The 19,654-nt window shown below is 43.2% G+C and overlaps 1 pseudogene; it reads left to right on the top strand.

The window, feature by feature from the left end:
* The first annotated feature begins 8,296 nt into the window (after window positions 1-8,296).
* Window positions 8,297-8,414, top strand: LOC126163822 (5S ribosomal RNA; annotated as a pseudogene).
* Window positions 8,415-19,654: the final 11,240 nt, after the last annotated feature.

Below are 19,654 nucleotides of genomic sequence, written 5' to 3'. Positions count from 1 at the left end.
GGTGTTCCAAAACATCCCAAAGGTGTTCTAAGGAATTCAGGTCAGGACTGTATGTAGGCCAGTCCACTACAGGTATGTTATTGAAGCGTAACCACTCCGCCATAGGCCGTGCAATATGAACAGGTTGATCGTGTTGAAAGATGCAATCGCCATCCCCGAACTGCTCTTCAACATTGAGAAGCAAGAAGGTGCTTAAAACATCAATGTAGGCCTGTGCTGTGATAGTGCCACGCAAAACAACAAAGGGTGTAAGCCCCCTCCATGAAAACCACGACCACACCATAACACCACCTCCTCCGAATTTTACTGTTCGCACTACACACGCTAGCAGATGACGTTAACTGGGCATTCGCCATACCCACACCCTGCCATCGGATCGCCACATTGTGTACCGTGATTCGTCACTCCACACAACGTTTTCACACTGTTCAATCGTCCAGTATTTTCGCTCCTTACACCAAGTGAGGCGTGGTTTGGCATTTACCGGCGTGATGTGTGGCTTATGAGCAGCCGCTCGGCCATGAAATCCAAGTTTTCTCACCTCCAGCCTATCGCAGTACTTGCAGTGGATCCTGATGCAGTTTGGAATTGCTGTGTGATGGTCTGGATAGATGCCTGTCTATTACACATTACCATTATCTCGACCTAAGGACAGCACACACATCCATACCCGAGGCAGGATTCGAACCTGCGACCGTGGCAGCAGCTCGTTTCCGGACTGAAGCGCCTAGAACCGCTCGGCCACAACGGCCGGCTAGACGAGGTCGACCTGTACGCTTTTGTGCTGTATGTATCCCTTCATGTTTCCACTTCACTATCACGTCGGAAACACTGGACCTAGCTATGTTTAGGACTGTGGAAATATCGCGTAGGGACGTATGACATAAGTGACACCCAATCACCTGTCCACGTTCGAAGTCCGTGAGTTCCGCGGAGCGCCCCATTCTGCTGTCTCGCGATTTCTAATGACTACTGAAGTCACTGGTATGGAGTACCAGGCAGTAGGTGGCAGCACAATGCACCTAATGTGAAAAACGAATGTTTTTGGCGGTGTCCGGATACTTTTGATCGCATAGTGTATTAATCAATAAAGCATTTTCACAAATGTCATCGAGTTCGAAAGTCAAAGAGTAAATAGTTTGACGCACAGTATTATAGACATTTATCGCTGACGTTCGTCTGTAGTAGGAGCCTGGAACATATTCTAAACTGAAACATAATGATATTCCTGGAGGAAAAGAGGTTTCAAAGAATCGCTACGGATTCAGGAAAAACCACTCGTGTGAAACCTAAAACCTGTTTTCTTCCTAGACATTAATTTGCAAACAATAGGTGCAGGTGGTCACGTAGATTCCGTCTTCCTACACAGTGAACACAAAGTCTCATTACCCGCTATGTATTACATAGGCGTTAACGAACTGTTGTTTCTTATTATTGCAGGTGCTGATGTACATCTAAATCATGACTGATGAGTCCACTTGCACTATGAAGAAACGGATCGTGCGCTCACGAACGACCTCATACAGCAAAATCAATGAGAGATATTTAGCACGATTTAACAGTAAGTTTTCAGAAACCCTCCCCACCAAATCCAACAGTTTTACGGTGTAAGGTAAAGCTCTTTGCAGTTGGATGCGTAGAAGACAAGCTCACTCAGGACGATCAGCAACACGACTGGAAACGTGTCTGGAGGCTGCATTGTCTGTCGAACGTCCTCCAAAACAGTCCATCCGTAAGCGGTCACAGGAATTAAAAGTTCCATGCTCGACATTACGAAAACATCTGAATCTTCGTTTGTAAACGAACTGAGTGACAATGCCATGCAACAATGTCATCAGTCTTGTGGGCGCATATTCGGCGTCTTTAAAGCTTTTTCTTCAAGGGGGAAAGTGTGCAATATATCGCAACACAAAAGGGAGAAACTTTTATTTCTGGATCAGAGAAAAACCAACATGTTTATGAGCTGCAATGTCTGCAACCCACTTCGGGGATCCATATTTGTTCGACGATGCTGTGCATCACATTTCATTTCTCAGCATGTTGTGTGACTGGTTTATTCCACATCTTTAAGATTAGGGACTTCTCAGTTATGTATGTTTCCAGCAGGATGGAGTACCAAAATGTTATACTATTGCCATTCGAGAATAGCTGAATGAGGTATTTTCTAATAAATGGACTGGACGTGGTTCTGACTATTTACCTCCACCTCGTACTGACCGCCCCGAAGTAATGAGCCACCATCTTGCAAAATGCGTTATGGGGGTTCACTGAATGGAAGGTTTCTGCCACACGTTGCGAGGCAGTCGGCGAACTTAAGGATGCTATTCGACGTGCATTTATTGCCATCACTCCAGAAATGTTGACGGTAATTTCAAATTGTACTTACAGGAGAATCATACTCAATTGTGAACACAGTAATGTACACGCAGACACTCTAGAATAAATAATAAACAGTAGTCACACTACCTCAAAGTCGTCCCCTGCCTTGATTCCACGTTAATAAAATGCGACTATTTATGAATTTGTGAACACCCAGGCATGGCCGAAGGAACATTGCATCGTTCTTGTTAACAATACGGGCACAGCAATATCGCATTTACCCGCCAATACAGGCAGCGACTTTCAATTAAAATGTCCTACCCTGTACGGGGAATTGCATAATATGTGAGCGAGTACAGCTTGTGGTGCAGAAATGGCGACATACAGAAGTTTGGGTCTGGCAGGAAGTCGTGCACGTTCAGTCAAAGCGGTTAAGGAGACTGCCTGCGTAAAGTGTCAAATCCGGGTTAGAGTTCTGGTCCGACACAAATTTTCATTGTCGCCATTCCCTTACACAGCTGACGTTTGCTTGTATTCACAACTGTGAGTATATTTCATGTACTGTGGTTTAGGCCCATCCTTATTAAACTGGCGACGTTATTTTCTGCTGTAGTTGTCTTTGTGGAAGCGACGTTTCGATAGTATCTTGTCCTCAGTTGATGTCTAGTGACTGTTTCTTGATTACCTGGAATTTTCCAACCTTCTTATCAAATGAGTTCAATGTGTAAATTTAAGTTGGAGGGAGGGGGGGGGGGGAATGGAAAAGAAAGGGAAGGGATTACTGATGTCAGCTGCATGTAAATGAGTTCAGTGTGGCACATTTGTGTGTACTTCCTTCGCAAAGGGCGGGTAATTTTATGTTTATAAAGCCGTCCCTCTTAATACACTTTCCTTCACAAGTACACACTCTTATTTTTTGTATTACTCGAGTCATATCTGTAACTTTCCCTCTCCTGTTTCACTGACTGTACTGCACTGTGGTGTAAACAGTCTCATACGTCATTCAGTTTTTTGTTGTCATTAGCTTCACTGTACACATAAAATCAATAATGTCTGAACTTTTCTTTAACAATAGGAACTGATTTTTCTATAAAAATACATAGTCATTTAAAACTCTCTTGGATCCATCAGTACCATGTAATACACTACTGGCCATTAAAATTGCTACACCACGAAGATGACGTGCTACAGATACGAAATTTAACCGACAGGAAGAAGATGCTATGATATGCAAATTATTAGCTTTTCAGAACATTCACACAAGGTTGGCGCCGGTGGCGACACCTACAACGTGTTGACATGAGAAAAGTTTCCAACCGGTTTCTCACGCACAACCAACAGTTGACCGGCGTCGCCTGGTGAAACGTTGTTGTGATGCCTCGTCTAAGGAGAAGTGCGTACCATCACGTTTCCGACTTTGATAAACGTCGGATTGTAGCCTATCGCGATTGCGGTTTAACGTATCGCGACAGTGCTGCTCGCGTTGGTCGAGATCCAATGACTATTAGCAGAATATGGAATCGGTGAGTTTAGGAGGATAATACGGAACGCCGTGATGGATCCCAACGGCCTCGTATCACTAGTAGTCGAGATGACTGGCATCTTATCCGCATGGCTGTAACGGATCGTGCAGCCACGTCTCGATCCCTGAGTCAACAGATGGGGACGTTTGCGAGACAACAACCATCTGCACGTACAGTTCGACGACGTTTGCAGCAGCATGCACTATCAGCTCGGTGACCGTGGCTGCGGTTACCCTTGACACTGCATCACAGACAGCAGCGCCTGCGATGGTGTACTCAACGACGAACCTGGGTGCACGAATGGCAATACGACATTTTTTCGGATGAATCCAGGTTCTTTTTACAGCATCATGATGGTCGCATCCGTGTTTGGCGATATCGCGGTAAACGCACATTGGAAGCGAGTATTCGTCATCGCCATACTGGCGTGTCACCGAGCGTGATGGTATGGGGTGCCATTGGTTACACGTCTCGGTCACCTCTTGTTCGCATTGACGGCACTTTGAACACTGGACGTTACATTTAAGATAGAGACCCGTGTCTCTACCCTTCATTCGATCCCTGCGAAACCCTACATTTCAGCAGGATTATGTACGACCGCATGTTGCAGGTCCTGTACGGGCCTTTCTGGATACAGAAAATGTTCGACTGCTGCCCTGGCTAGCACATTCTCTAGATCTCTCACCAATTGAAAACGTTTGGTCAATGGTGGCCGAGAAGCTGGCTCATAACAGTATGCCAGTCACTACTCTTGATGAACTGTAGTATCGTGTTGAAGCTGCATGGGCAGCTGTACCTGTACACGCCATCCAAGCTCTGTTTGACTCAATGCCCAGGCGTATCAAGGCCGTTATTACGGCCAGAGGAGGTTGTTCTGGGTACTGATTTATCAGGATGTATGCACCCAAATTGCGTGATAATGTAATCACATGTCAGTTCTAGTATAATATATTTGTGCAATGAATACCCGTTTATCATCTGCATTTCTGCTTGGTGTAGCAATTTTAATGGTCAGTAGTTTACAATAACATAACCATTTATTGTGTCTCTCCCTGTACATCTTTAAGGGGGCATTAACCGTCTCCCTCTCTGGGCTGAACTATTACATTTGCAAGTAAATGGTACGCTATGGTATTCGTAATTCGTGAAAGTAATTTTCATTTTTAAGTTATTTTATAACTTTTGACTATGATACAGTTCTTTCTGAGTCACGTTCGACCACAGAAAGGGATTGCCATCAAACGAAAGCTTGTTTAAATAACATTTATCTGATTCTACTTATGTCTGTCAATCCCAGGATTTTATCTGTCACTTATCGCTCGTTTCCCCTGTGGCAATGTTTGTTGATATGATAATGCCGAGATGCTCTGTGGTTCTGAATCCACGTTAAAGAGCTGGATGCGTCGGTTCAAAGGTCGGAGGAAGGTAACGGCACACCACCTCCTACAGGATAATCCCCAGTAAATAACTGTGGTGTTCAAAACAGCCTTCGGATTGATGATTGCTTTACGTAGTTGTCTTCATAGATGAAAAGACGAGTCGCAGGCTTCTATTAAGAGAGCGTTAAGTGGAGTTGACGTCATTGCTTTTAATGATATCATGCTGCATCTCCACCGCAATTTATCTAACTTGATGCAACGGGATTTCGTTGAATTTTGGTATATAAAAGAACCGTATTCGATTTTGCACTTATAAGAATTCTGTTGATGTTGAGTAATATTTTAGTGTTGCCTCCGCATCTCTCACGACATAGGCGTAGAACTGTAGTTATAGGCTTATCACTTGAATCGAACAAATCATTTGCTGAGAAATTCATGTTAAATAGCTACTATACAACTGCCCAAGAAATATTTTTGCGATTTTACTGTAAAATGTTGAAAACTTAAACTCATGTTTGCTGCTCCATAATTCATATGTTCCTTTATGAAGATCATGCTTTTGCCTTTTAGGTGGAGTTTTAATTCAGTGTTGTAGTTCTTTTTTTACTTACTGTGTAACAATATTCTTAAACGTAGCGGCACGCTATAAGTGAATGGGAGGACGAAATAACGATCAATGAAACTGAATAATGGACATACAGTCCTGATATTAATTCATTTGATCACCTGTTAACAAATTAATGAACTGGTATACAGCAGATGTACATAATGCCAAACCGGTTACAAAAATAATCGAAGATATTCTGGGGATGTAAACAAGTGCAGGAAACGTCTGACACTGGTATTGCCTTTGTGAAATATCTTCAGTTTATGATCGAAGGATATGTAGCAACGTACATATATATCTGAGAAACAAAAATAACAATTAGATAGTGGTTATGTAGTCCTCAGACACATCTGTCTGTCTTCGTTCAGCTATCGACGCCAATTAAAGCAGTCCTCCATTTCTGTCTGTTACCATCTGTTTCCTCATTTCTTCGTAACTGCAGCCTCCAACATCAGTTATCTGCCTTTTAACGAACAGATCCTGCAATTCGTGTCGTACACGAGCCACTCAACCACAGATTTCAGCAGCGACTGATGTCACAATAGTGCGCAACAATTTCATCTTTCTGAATTATTATGATATTTTAATTTTTCTCGCTGAGCCGATCAGCTTATCTTATCAACAGTCTCCGTAACACCAATTTTGAAAGACTTCCCATCGTTGCATTTCAGTCTACCCCACTGTCCATACTCTGCACACAAAGAGGGCTGTACTTCAAATATAGGATCCAGTTGATATACTTCTAGTGTTAAGGATCATAATTTTACGTATTAGCAACCATTTCTTTTTATGATAAATTCATTTTCCTTGTGTCAGTTTTGTTAGTTTGGTTCTTCAGTTTTTCCTTGCGTCTTTAATGACAACGTAATCCAGGGGTGTACTGTTGGTTCTTGGAGACCAAAGGCCACAGTGTTTCAGCGATCGATCCCTTCTCCATCAACAGATGGCTAATGCACCGACCCCCAATGGTCTTAATTTTAGTTTATTTCCAACTTTGTGGGTGCTGGGCAGGCCTCTCAGAGTCACTGGCGCACAACGAATATTTTATTTACAACATTTTCCTTTTCTGTGCAATATTGTTTAAGTACTAACGTAATCTCTAAATTTATTCGTTGTTCTAATGACTAAAATACAGTATTTTGTTGTGCTTTTAGAAATGAAAAAAAAAACAGTATTGTGAAGGTTCTAAGGTATTAATTCATTTCGTTAATCAATTTTCGGTCTTCAAGGCCATCACCAGACTTTAAATATCTTTGTGAAAGAAAATGCTATATTAGTGAACAACGCTGAAAACGATGTTACACATCGAGAGTGATATGGAAACTCAAAGAAAAGATAACGTAATTGAAATTGTTAAAAGTAAATATCAAACTTCCTGGCAGATTAAACCTGTGTAAGGGAGCGAGACTCAATCTCGGGACCTTTGCCTTTCGCCAGCAAGTGCTCTACCGACTGAGCTACTCACGCACGACTCACGACCCCTCCTCAAAGTTTTAATTCTGCCAGTACCTTGTCTCCTGCCTTCCGAACATGAAAGAAGCTCTCCTGCGAACCTTGCAGAACTAGCACTCCTGGAAGAAAGCATGTTGTGGAAACAAGAAGAATTAAAGTTGTGTGGTGCGCTCGTGAGTCGTGCCTGGCTAGCTCAGTCGGTAGAGCACTTGCTGGCGAAAGGCAGAGGTCCCGAGATCGAGTTTCGCTCCCCTACACAAGTTTAATCTGCCAGGAAGTTTCATATCGGTGCACATACCGGTGCAGAGTGTAAATTTCATCCAGTAAATAAATATGTTGGTAACAAGCTAGAAAAACCTTGACGCTGCACTACACCTCAAAAAACCTGTGTGTGTGTGTGTGTGTGTGTGTGTGTGTGTAGGCGAGGTGCAAGGAAGAAGAACAAAATTAACAAAGGATTATGCTCAACAGCAGAGATTGTGTACTTATGGTAAAATAATTTTACAGCCCTAATTACAATTTAAATTAACAGTCAAAATAAAATAAAATTAATAAGAAACAACAGTACTGAAGACTAGACTGAAGCTACATATGAAAGGCGATCAAGGAGCAGAGGCAAAAACGGAACTGATCATTTAACAGGAAATACAAATGCTAAATTACATATTAGTGATGTGAACAACTTCTCTCGATTTATTTTAGGGAAGATGTGCCTATTATAAAACGAAAGATTGTCCAGAGTACACAGAAACTCACAATAATATATATTTTTACCTTATCCCATGAAACTAGGTGAATCTTTAACTGTTGTACATAGCTATAAGTTTTGTGAATTTCATGTTACTATTGTTGTTGTGGACTAGGTAACCATGGTTGTCCTGTTACACGTATCAGTAGTAGGTACTACTATGGTACTACTATGATTTTACTCATTTACTGTACTGTGTATATATGGTTGCCCACTTGTAGTGTACCATGGGTGGACAGTGCGAATATTCTGCTTCCTTTTCTTTTGTGCCAACGGCCTTGCGGCAGTGGTAACACCGGTTCCCGTCAGATCACCGACGTTAAGCGCTTTCGGGCTGGGCTAGCACTTGGATGGGTGACCATCCGGTCTGCCGAGCGCTGTTGGCAAGCGGGGTGCACTCAACACTTGTGAGGCAAACTGAGGAGTTACTTGATTGAGAAGTAGCGGCTCCGGTCTCGTAAACTGACGTACGGCCGGGAGAACGGTGTGCTGACAACGTGCCCAGCCGGCCGTTGTGGCCGTGCGGTTCTAGGCGCTTCAGTCCGGAACCGCGCTGCTGCTACGGTCGCAGGTTCGAATCCTGCCTCGGGCATGGATGTGTGTGCTGTCCTTAGGTTAGTTAGGTTTAAGTAGTTCTAAGTGTAGGGGACTGATGACCTCAGATGTTAAAGTCCCATAGTGCTCAGAGCCATTTGAACCACCACGTGCCCCTCCACAACCGTATCCAGTGACGCTTGTGGTCTGAGGATGACACCGCGGCCGGTCGGTACTATTAGGCCTTCCAAGGCCTGTTCGGACGGAGTATTTTTTTGTTCGTGACTGGTGCTCACTTGTGTGTCACAGGAGCTGAAACACATTTTGTGTGTTACTTAGGAAATTCTTATATACACTCCTGGAAATGGAAAAAGAACACATTGACACCGGTGTGTCAGACCCACCATACTTGCTCCGGACACTGCGAGAGGGCTGTACAAGCAATGATCACACGCACGGCACAGCGGACACACCAGGAACCGCCGCGGTGTTGGCCGTCGAATGGCGCTAGCTGCGCAGCATTTGTGCACCGCCGCCGTCACTGTCAGCCAGTTTGCCGTGGCATACGGAGCTCCATCGCAGTCTTTAACACTGGTAGCATGCCGCGACATCGTGGACGTGAACCGTATGTGCAGTTGACGGACTTTGAGCGAGGGCGTATAGTGGGCATGCGGGAGGCCGGGTGGACGTACCGCCGAATTGCTCAACACGTGGGGCGTGAGGTCTCCACAGTACATCGATGTTGTCGCCAGTGGTCGGCGGAAGGTGCACGTGCCCGTCGACCTGGGACCGGACCGCAGCGACGCACGGATGCACGCCAAGACCGTAGGATCCTACGCAGTGCCGTAGGGGACCGCACCGCCACTTCCCAGCAAATTAGGGACACTGTTGCTCCTGGGGTATCGGCGAGGACCATTCGCAACCGTCTCCATGAAGCTGGGCTACGGTCCCGCACACCGTTAGGCCGTCTTCCGCTCACGCCCCAACATCGTGCAGCCCGCCTCCAGTGGTGTCGCGACAGGCGTGAATGGAGGGACGAATGGAGACGTGTCGTCTTCAGCGATGAGAGTCGCTTCTGCCTTGGTGCCAATGATGGTCGTATGCGTGTTTGGCGCCGTGCAGGTAAGCGCCACAATCAGAACTGCATACGACCGAGGCACACAGGGCCAACACCCGGCATCATGGTGTGGGGAGCGATCTCCTACACTGGCCGTACACCACTGGTGATCGTCGAGGGGACACTGAATAGTGCACGGTACATCCAAACCGTCATCGAACCCATCGTTCTACCATTCCTAGACCGGCAAGGGAACTTGCTGTTCCAGCAGGACAATGCACGTCCGCATGTATCCCGTGCCACCCAACGTGCTCTAGAAGGTGTAAGTCAACTACCCTGGCCAGCAAGATCTCCGGATCTGTCCCCCATTGAGCATGTTTGGGACTGGATGAAGCGTCGTCTCACGCGGTCTGCACGTCCAGCACGAACGCTGGTCCAACTGAGGCGCCAGGTGGAAATGGCATGGCAAGCCGTTCCACAGGACTACATCCAGCATCTCTACGATCGTCTCCATGGGAGAATAGCAGCCTGCATTGCTGCGAAAGGTGGATATACACTGTACTAGTGCCGACATTGTGCATGCTCTGTTGCCTGTGTCTATGTGCCTGTGGTTCTGTCAGTGTGATCATGTGATGTATCTGACCCCAGGAATGTGTCAATAAAGTTTCCCCTTCCTGGGACAATGAATTCACGGTGTTCTTATTTCAATTTCCAGGAGTGTATTTTATTATTGTGTTATGCTCATCTTTTCATAAGCGTTAGCTCTGGGGAGAACTCTCTTGATTTAACATTAATGACCAAACATTCACCCATGTCATTGTGGTCCTGTGAAAATGTTTGTAAAATAACCCACCCTTGCGCAATATCCAGAGCAACCCCATTCCACCCAAATCTCGCCACTACAGTTGGTAGCAGAGTGTGGTTATGCATTGTGCCAGTATGATGCCTTTCCTTGTGATTTTTCGTTTGTAGCAGCTAGGCAGGTACCAGGCAAAGAATGGCTGTGCTAGGATGAGTTAGCCTATGAGGTGTGCTTTCAAGGCAGGTCTCTGCAAGCATTGTGGTGGAGTTGTCTGAGCAGCTTTGGAAGGCCGTAGGTGAGCCACTGCTCTTGACAGTGGGAGCGAACGGATGTGATCATGACATCGACAATATTATGTTGGCCCGCATGGAGATACAACTGACACAGAATTTTTTTTAAAGTGACAAGTAATACTGCAGTTTTTTAAAAGTGAGTCACCTTCTCTTGTGAAGATTATAGGGTTGTGCTGTATACAAAGAGGGTTAATGTTGCTGTTAGTATAGGAAGAAGAAAGTAGGCAGACCATATACGATTTAAAAATAGGACTGTGGGTTTACACTGTGATTTGTGATATTTTGGCCTGATCATGTGTGCTGGTTACCAGAATGGTCTGGTATGTTGTACTAACAGGTTAGGTGTTACTGGCAATCGTAGTTGAGGTGTCATGATGTGTTGCTCAGCAGCTGCCCTGGGCAATTCAGTAGGACCAGATTCACAATGGTTTTTTTTTAAAGCGAGTGTTAGATGGAAGGTCACTGTCATGGCTTGTCTGTTATGTTTGGTGTTTGTAACTATGGTGACATGGTGATGCTGCTGTGTTTGGCTTCCCTCTTCTACTGGGGGACGGGGGGTGGAAGACAGCTTTTTGGGTTGAAGTTTGTGCTGTGAAACAGCATTCCATGGCACAGTTGCCTTTCTTTCAACACACCTGGCCACGGCAATGCTGCTCCAGTCCTTATAGTTTGCCCACAAGGTGTGGTTGGTGGCGTTTCAGCTGAGGCAACGTCACACCAAGCTTAGATGAGACGGCAACCCACAGAAGAGGATAGAAAGCTGCACCAAGTGGTAACAAAAAAAAATCATCTTAAGGTAGGTGCCGAAATAGTACGAGTAACTGAGAAGACTGCTGCACGTTGTAACCTGCCCACACGTAAAATTTTTCACCAGTACCTCTCAACAGAAAATGTGAACACAAATAAATTCACGTTAAGTGTAACATCCCCACAATATTTTAAAATTGAAATTAAAAATAATTATTATTATGGATAGCGATTGTCATTTTTGTTTGACGTCAGAACAAAACTGGTTCCCATTTAAAGTACCCACAAAATTCTTTTCTCATTTAATGTAAGCACGAAACAGGAAAATTCCTAAGCCTCATAATAAAAAATAAATTCAATAAGCTGGTAAAATTTGGACTACAGCAGTGCTGCGTCGTGGCCCTGTAAGATCATTCTGAATAAAAATCAAAAATTCTCACCTCAATAAAAACGGCTAATATATCTGCTCTTACTTAACATTTTTTTTTTTGACACAGCTCCGTGCTATGCTGGCTTATACATTTGTGATTTGTGAAAGGAAGCACCTGATTTTTAAAACTAAAATGAATGCTTTTAAAAAATTACTTTATATTGCAAAAATTATTATTAGGACATTTTTTTTAAAAAACATTTGGATGACAGTTCAAATACATCACTAGATATGCGCGACGCTGCTTCTTTACCTTATACAGCAATACTCCATCTCCAGATTCCCGACCAGAGGAGACTGCAGACAAGCGCAGACCACCTCAGACAAGCGACTAGCCACAACTAACTGCTACAGTTACACGGTTCGTACTGCAGTCAACACTGCTCTCTGGTCAGCGATTCTATATCGCAGACAGCGCATACCTCTTACAACGTCAGCAGGCACATGGGTCATTGTGGTGGCTGAGGTTGTCCTTATTGGTGGGCTGGGCTTGGATGAATTGGTCAGTTGCATAGCAAAATGCAAACACGACTATTTCAGACGCTGCAGGAACCTGTGGTTGCTAGCAACAGACCAGTCTTGGGGCAATGGCAGTCCTGCCATGGAGAGCTGTCCGAACTAGTTATGAGTGCGACGTGCCAGGCTCAAGTTGTTGTCGTGGACCACAGTTGGGGCAAACCAGGATGTTGATTAGTGGCCAGCAAACGAGCTGGAAGTTAAGCTAGAACGTGGTGTGCCGAGGACCAGGCCGGTGCATGATCAGTGCGGGGCATCGCCTAAGTGTCATGGACATTGCCTACCTGGACGGTGTAGGTGTCTTCACCCGGTGGCCAGAGAAGACGGCAACCACAACCAGATAGCGAGAAGAGTGGTTTGGTCATTGCTGTAACATATGGAGCACAAGGAGTGTGCTTCAGTGGTCCACAGAGTTTGGTGGGCAGCTGACGGTGTTACCAGATTGAGAGTACTGTGTGGCGGGTACTGTGTGCAGTCAAGACAGCCAGCAACTGGTGTACGTATTCTTTACGAGTTTTGATACTACGTGGCGTGACCATGGGGACCCAAGTATGTGCTTTTTGTATTGTGTTTTACCTCCATTTTTTTACCATTGTACAAGAGTCAGTTCTGTGTTCGATTTGAAATCACTCTGAAGGCGTGTATAACAATTATTTTCTGAATTTTATGTTTCTGCGCTTTTCTGTAGACTGGGTAGCATTGGTAGCCCTTTTATGTGTAGCAGTAGTAAATTTCTGATGGAGGTCTTTTGTAGTACAGGTTCATTTATTGTTCTGTGCTTATACGCTACCTAATTGTAATACAGTATGGATGGAGAGTGTGAATATTCTGTTTTCTCCTTTGTTGTTTCTGTTTGGTGCCCACTTTTGTATCACAGGGGCTGAAACTCACCCAGTTGCACATGCCTGTATATAACGTATTGTTCATGAAATTATTTATTTTAGTATTGTGTTATGCCCGTGTTTATACTAGTGTAGGCATTAGCTCTGGGCGGAATATTGGTGCTTTATTATTGTTTGCGAAACATTCCGCTGGTGTCATTGTGTTCTTGTGAAAATACTTACGTCGTTAATAAATGCTTTCATAAAATAACCCTACTCCTGCACAACCACCAGCCCAAATCCAGCTCCACCTAAATCCTGAGCTGCAACCTGTAAAACACAAAATCTAAAACCACTTCTTCAAGACTGTCTTGAAGTTTAACGTTCAGCTATCCTAGAAGTCCACTTGCACGTATAGGCCCTACCATTACCTCAGGTTTATTGTCTGTATCTACAAATAATTAAAATATACTCTGAAATACAAATCTTCCTCAACACTCGAACCAAAAGGTTGGATACTCAGAAGTGTTACCTTGCTGGATACGTGCTGCTTTTGCCGTTTTCCTGTTCGCAGAAAGCAACAGCCTGTCAAGGACAGTATCCAGATGACGGCCATCGATCCAGCAGAACTCTAATGTGATTCCTGGCTCCGCTGTAGTGATTTAGTTACTTGGCTTTTTCCGCGTAACACTGTAGATGAATTCTAATTTGCTTCCTCAGTGAAGGCCACACATGATCCTACAAGATACCAGACGTAGTACTAGCGGTTGCCAACAACTACCATCCCTATGAGTAGGGACTTCTGATTCCGTACAAGTCATACCGTACCACCACGCTCATTTTGTCGGGTAAGATAGGATTGGAATACATACAACAAATAACTCAGGACGCAGGGTGCAATCGCTAATCTGGAATGAAGAGACTGCCACAGAAGAAGAATTTGTGGTGGAAAAAGAAATAACTGTAAGCAATAGTTCATTAGTGTAACAATTATAGCGTGAACTGTTTTCTCATCTATGAGGATTGCGTCTAAACGCAAAACTGTATTATTGCAGAGTAAATCCGCTGAAGATGCCTTAAAGTAAAAGGTGAATCTTGTCTTGACCGTAAACAAATAGAGATTTCAGCAGAAAAAAGGTGTTCAGTTTATAAGAGGACTGTTTATACACTTGCTGCGAATAATGGCCACGCCAATAAACTTTATATCCCCGTCCGGGAAAAATTTTCAGCTAGCCCCGATATAAATAAATAAACGCCAGCTGGCAACTAATGTCTTTAATTTCTTTCTGTCTTAAGATTTATTACTCTCTCTCAATCTCTCTCTCTCTCTCTCAATCTCGCTCTCTCTCTCTCTCAATCTCTCTCTCTCTCTCAATCTCTCTCTCTCTAAATCTATCTCTCTCTCTCTCTCTCTCAATCTCTCTCTCTCTCTCTCTCTCTCAATCTCTCTCTCTCTCTCTCTCTCAATCTCTCTCTCTCTCTCAATCTCTCTCTCTCTCTCAATCTCTCTCTCTCTCTCAATCTCTCTCTCTCTCTCAATCTATTTTAGCATTAGTTGTTTATATTAAAACAAACACTAAAATATTTTTCAGAGTTTTTTGGAAGAAACGAGTTCCTTCTGCCATTCGACATGTTTTTAAACGAAGAGAAAGAGCTCTCTACTTCTCACGAAGTCACATGACAAAAAAAGAGGCTATGTCACTTACAGAATAAGCAATAAGTTCTTTCTCAGATTCTCTTTGTAGCACTTTATTGAAATCCCGAAGAAACATTAAACCCGGATTCCATGCTTCAGTTTTCTCAATTTTGTTACGAAGACACTTTTCTGTTTCTCCTGGTATGTCCCCGGCGACGACTGTTCCGTATATCTGCAGGGCAGAAGACAGAGGCACCCCATTTTCTTCAAAACGTGTATTTGCGGTCGGTAATTTACAAAAATAGGTCTTAAGAAACACTACTTTACCCTGGAGACTCTTTTCTTTGGAAACTCAACCTGCAGTGGGAATACTTGCTGTTTCATTTCTGTATTTAGTCACTTCGAGCACCTCTTTCCCCATCTTAGAAATTACTACTGCATTGTAGAGCAGCTTCAATCCATGTTCCCCATCTCGTGACGTTTGGCTCTGGGGCTAAATGAGCATCGTTTCTATAAATAGTTTCACTGTTGATGGTGGCATCATAAACACTTTTTTGAGAAAGGGCAGAAGACAGATGCGTCCCGTTTTTCTTCCAAACGTATGATTGCGGATGGGAGTTTACAAAAATAGCCCCATTTACTTCTGGAAAATTCGCTCGAAATTCTTCTGCCAACCGATGAGGAGTATCTGCTAGACAGGTCATATGAACTGTCTTAGGATAAAATACATACAAAGCTTTAGCAGCCTTAACCATGTATGCTGCTGCACGTCCAGCTATTACCAAGAGTTTTTCCTCATTTTTTTAGCAGACCGCAAAGGACCTAATCCGTCACGAACAACACTGTTCATCGTTGAATGGTTTGTTTATTTCAGTATCCTGGAGGAAATGAAGTTTTCTGTTCCTCGTTCAGGTCCTGACATTTTTCTCATGACTACGCTGGCAATAAATCTCTTACACAAGCCAGTAGTTTCATTTACAGATAACAACAAGTTTGATTCGCCGATATCGTCGCTTACTTCATGTATTACCTGAAGAGAAGTATTTTATTGAAAACTAGTGAAGAACAGTTGTGTAATCTGGGTTCTCAGTTTGGGGGAAGGGGGGGGGGGGGAGGGGAGAGCAAGTTTAAAAGATCTTTAAAAAATTTAACCATAAACAACTAAATCAAACTCCGTGGCATTACATGCCTAATTTAATGTTTCAGTTTTAAAATTTTTTGTTTAATAAATCAAAAGTTTTAAATAATTGGTAAGGTCTTATTAAGCTCCAAATATACAGGGGCGGGGTTGCAATCGACTCACAAACTAATTTGAGAAATTAAATTTTAAACTTATCTCTCCTCATCAGCTTTGCCAAGGTAGGTTTTCTTTATTGTTGATTAATCGGGAACTTTTAGTTCGGAATATTTTTCCAGAAATGTTCGAAATTTTACATCATAAAATTTAATCAAAGGGATGTTAGCTGAAACAAATGTTTTGCAGATACCTTTTGAAAAAGTTTCATTGCCATCATTTCCATTTCTGCCTGCGGGAAATGCTGCTGGTAAGGTTGTTTGGATCCTGGAGACATTGTTATTGACAGTATTTCTGTGGACAACTGTTCGTAAATGTTGTGTAATTTGGAATTTTTTGTTGCACTGCACATGTAGCAATGGTATGAAAATATTATGAATTTATTTTAGTTAATAGAAACAATAATCACTAACTTGAAAATCACAATGATTTTTAAAATATTCTGGAAATATAAAAATAAAGCTTATGTGTTTTTCGCCCACTTTGCACAGTATTATATTTCCATCTCCTGGTAGAGTACGATTTCCACTATCAAAGCAACTAAGATTTAAAGTTCTTCTCCTTCGGCACTGTAGTATTCTATAACTTTCAGCATGCGAGAATAATAGCAGATGAGCAACTTCTGTTAATCACTACAACGGAAAATCAGCCAAAGTTGCAAATTTCACTTTTTTATTTAATTGATGACTACTTGCGGGCCGGGACCTATTTTCAGATCATCCACACAATCAAAAATACAAGCACCATGTCAAAATATGTACGTATTATGAAGTACAAATGAACAGTTACAGCGCATACATCAGGGTCGCTGGAAACCTCGCGGTGGCCTTGTGTTTTCCAATTGATAAAAGGAACAAAGGTTGAAGCTATTGTATGGCCACCCAATAGAAACTGAAACAATACAGGAGAGAGATTAGCTGCACACGCTACCACAAGGAGGAATTCTGTTGGAAAGCTAGAAGGCAGCGATAACAGAGCTCTGTTTGTGGCGCACGGCAACAGCAGAGATCTGACTAGCGTGTTTACAAACTCCAGTCGTTACAGATACAACACTTGTAATACGACGTGCATGGATTTCTAAAAGAAGGAAACCTCTGAACAATTTTGTTGCAGGAGACGTAAAGGGTGTGAAAATGGACGTGGCACATGATTAGAAATATTTTAAACTGCTTAGGAAATTACGAGTAATTACGACAGTGAACCAACGTAGCTGATTGTCTTGCTTTTTTTATTGTTTCGTCGTGTTGGTAACACCACAAGAGAAATAGTTTTGTATACTACAATTCATAGAAAGTCAGTCTGTTGTCCAAGTGCAACGATCATCCGCGTCAGAAAAAGATCATGGGAGACTCAAAAAATGGTTGAAGAAAGACGTATTTTTAGGTAGCCAGGTATACTTACCAACGTACTTCAAATAAAGACGTATAAACTAAATGTTCAATGTCAGGTAAAGATCACCTGCACACTCTAAGAATAGAGCGAATTTTGTTAACCGTTCTTCAAGAAAAAGCTAACTAAAACGGAATGTGGATTTTTCTGCTTGTAGAGCAAAATTATTGCTTTTCGCCCATATCAGTACCTGAAACTGCCGGCCAGAGTGGCCGAGCGGTTCCAGGCGCTACAGTCTGGAACCGGGCGACCGCTACGGTCGCAGGTTCGAATCCTGCCTCGCGCATGGGTGTGTGTGATGTCCTTAGGTTAGTTAGGTTTAAGTAGTTCTCAGTTCTAGGGGACTGATGACCTCAGAAGTTAAGTCCCATACTGCTCAGAGCCATTTGAACCAGTACCTGAAACTAACCTAGCTATTTCCGTCATATGTAACAAAATTCCACTCACTGTAGTTCTCTGCACCGCAGAAAGCCACTGTAGTTCCATCGAGAAGCCTAGCGGTGCCTTAGCGAACCATTTGTCACCGGTGGAGAACAACATCATGTTCACTGTCGGTGGTGTTCAAGGTCGTCACACTTTTAAGCAATGTCATTTTCACCGGGGGTACCATCAGTAATAACGGCTACTTCCAACCAGAGACTGCTTGATTTCTAACACAAAAAGGAATGGACGTAACTGACAATAAAATATAAGTCTGATGGAGACACACAATACAGTCTTACAGAATGAGGGCTCATAAAAAAATCATGTCATTGAGGTTACTGGTTTGTTCGTTGCGACGAACAACACTTGAGTTATTGTAAGTCCAGTAGGACTTTCTCGCTGAATGCCATAACAGGATATAGCAGTACCCATCGACAACAATGCAGACACTAGTCCAGACATCAGCAAGGCAAAGTCTCTACTGAGGTCAAAGCAAAAACCGTGACAGCTATAGATGACTACCTGTTAGATACAAGAGAAAGACGAAAGGCTAGAATATTGCCAGGCAGAATAGATGCATAAAAGCCAGGCAGAATAAATGCACAAAAAAGTAATGCCTTGGTGTTTGCTTGGTAGACTTGTTACGATAAGCAACCAAGCTAAGACTAAAATGATGTAAATATCTAAGCAGATCAACCTTAGTGGCAATAGGATCGCAATCGGGCTCACTTCCCTGAATAGTTTTTACTTTAGCAACTTGCAGCGTGGTTTTATGCCAGAGAATATGGCCGTAGTCTAACAAGGGGAAGGCCTCAGACACGGTCAACCAATTCGGCTCAAATTTAGCAGGTCGCTTGTGTACAACGTAAAACGAAGGAATCTAAGATATTTTGGGTCAACACCCCCGCAGTTTTGAGAAAATCACTCCTACAGGTTATGACGAGCAATCGACTCAAAACTGGAGGGATCGATAGATAATTGTAAATAGAGCATTTTTCATCATCAGGTATGGGACGTAACTGACAAACTTTTCCAGAAATCGAGGTAAGAAACTTTTACAACTGCCGCTTTTGTACCCACATGGTAAACACATTTCGCAGCCATCATCGATAGACCAACGGCCAAGGTAACTGGCTGGGAATCTGAGAACCCGGGTTCGAATCTCGAAGAGACCTAGCTGCTGTTATTATTTTCGTTTGTATTTTTCCATATCTCAATTGATAGGGTTAGGAGGGTTAATAAGGTAAGTAAACCAATGAGGAATGACAATAATAAGGTAGGCAAACTAATTTCCAAAACGCCGTGAGTTACTACAGTATTAAACTTTTAAGCCTTGTCACATGAAAACAACTCCGAGTAAGAGTGCTGCGAATTCCTCACGAGGGATCACAAATAGCCAATCGCGCGACGCTTGTTTACAGCGAGGCACGGGACAGAATGCACGCGGGGAGATTTATTTGTCCCGGTCGCCTCTTCGTCATATCATAGTTGTGAACCTGAAAGAGTGAAGGTGTCAATCGGAAAGAGTTGTTTTCCGTCATTAGGCTGACGCGAACCTCGCGGATACATGTACTGATTTTTCCATCGTTAATGCGCCGAATGAAATACGTTTTGTGAGTGAATACAGTGTTCTTCGGTAAGTAACATATTACGAGTACTGTATGTAGTTTGTAGTAATTAGCTC

The sequence above is a fragment of the Schistocerca cancellata genome, chromosome 2, assembly GCF_023864275.1.
Source record: "Schistocerca cancellata isolate TAMUIC-IGC-003103 chromosome 2, iqSchCanc2.1, whole genome shotgun sequence".
In the NCBI taxonomy this organism is placed as follows: Eukaryota; Metazoa; Arthropoda; class Insecta; order Orthoptera; family Acrididae; genus Schistocerca; species Schistocerca cancellata.
This window is presented reverse-complemented; position numbering and strand designations above follow the sequence as displayed.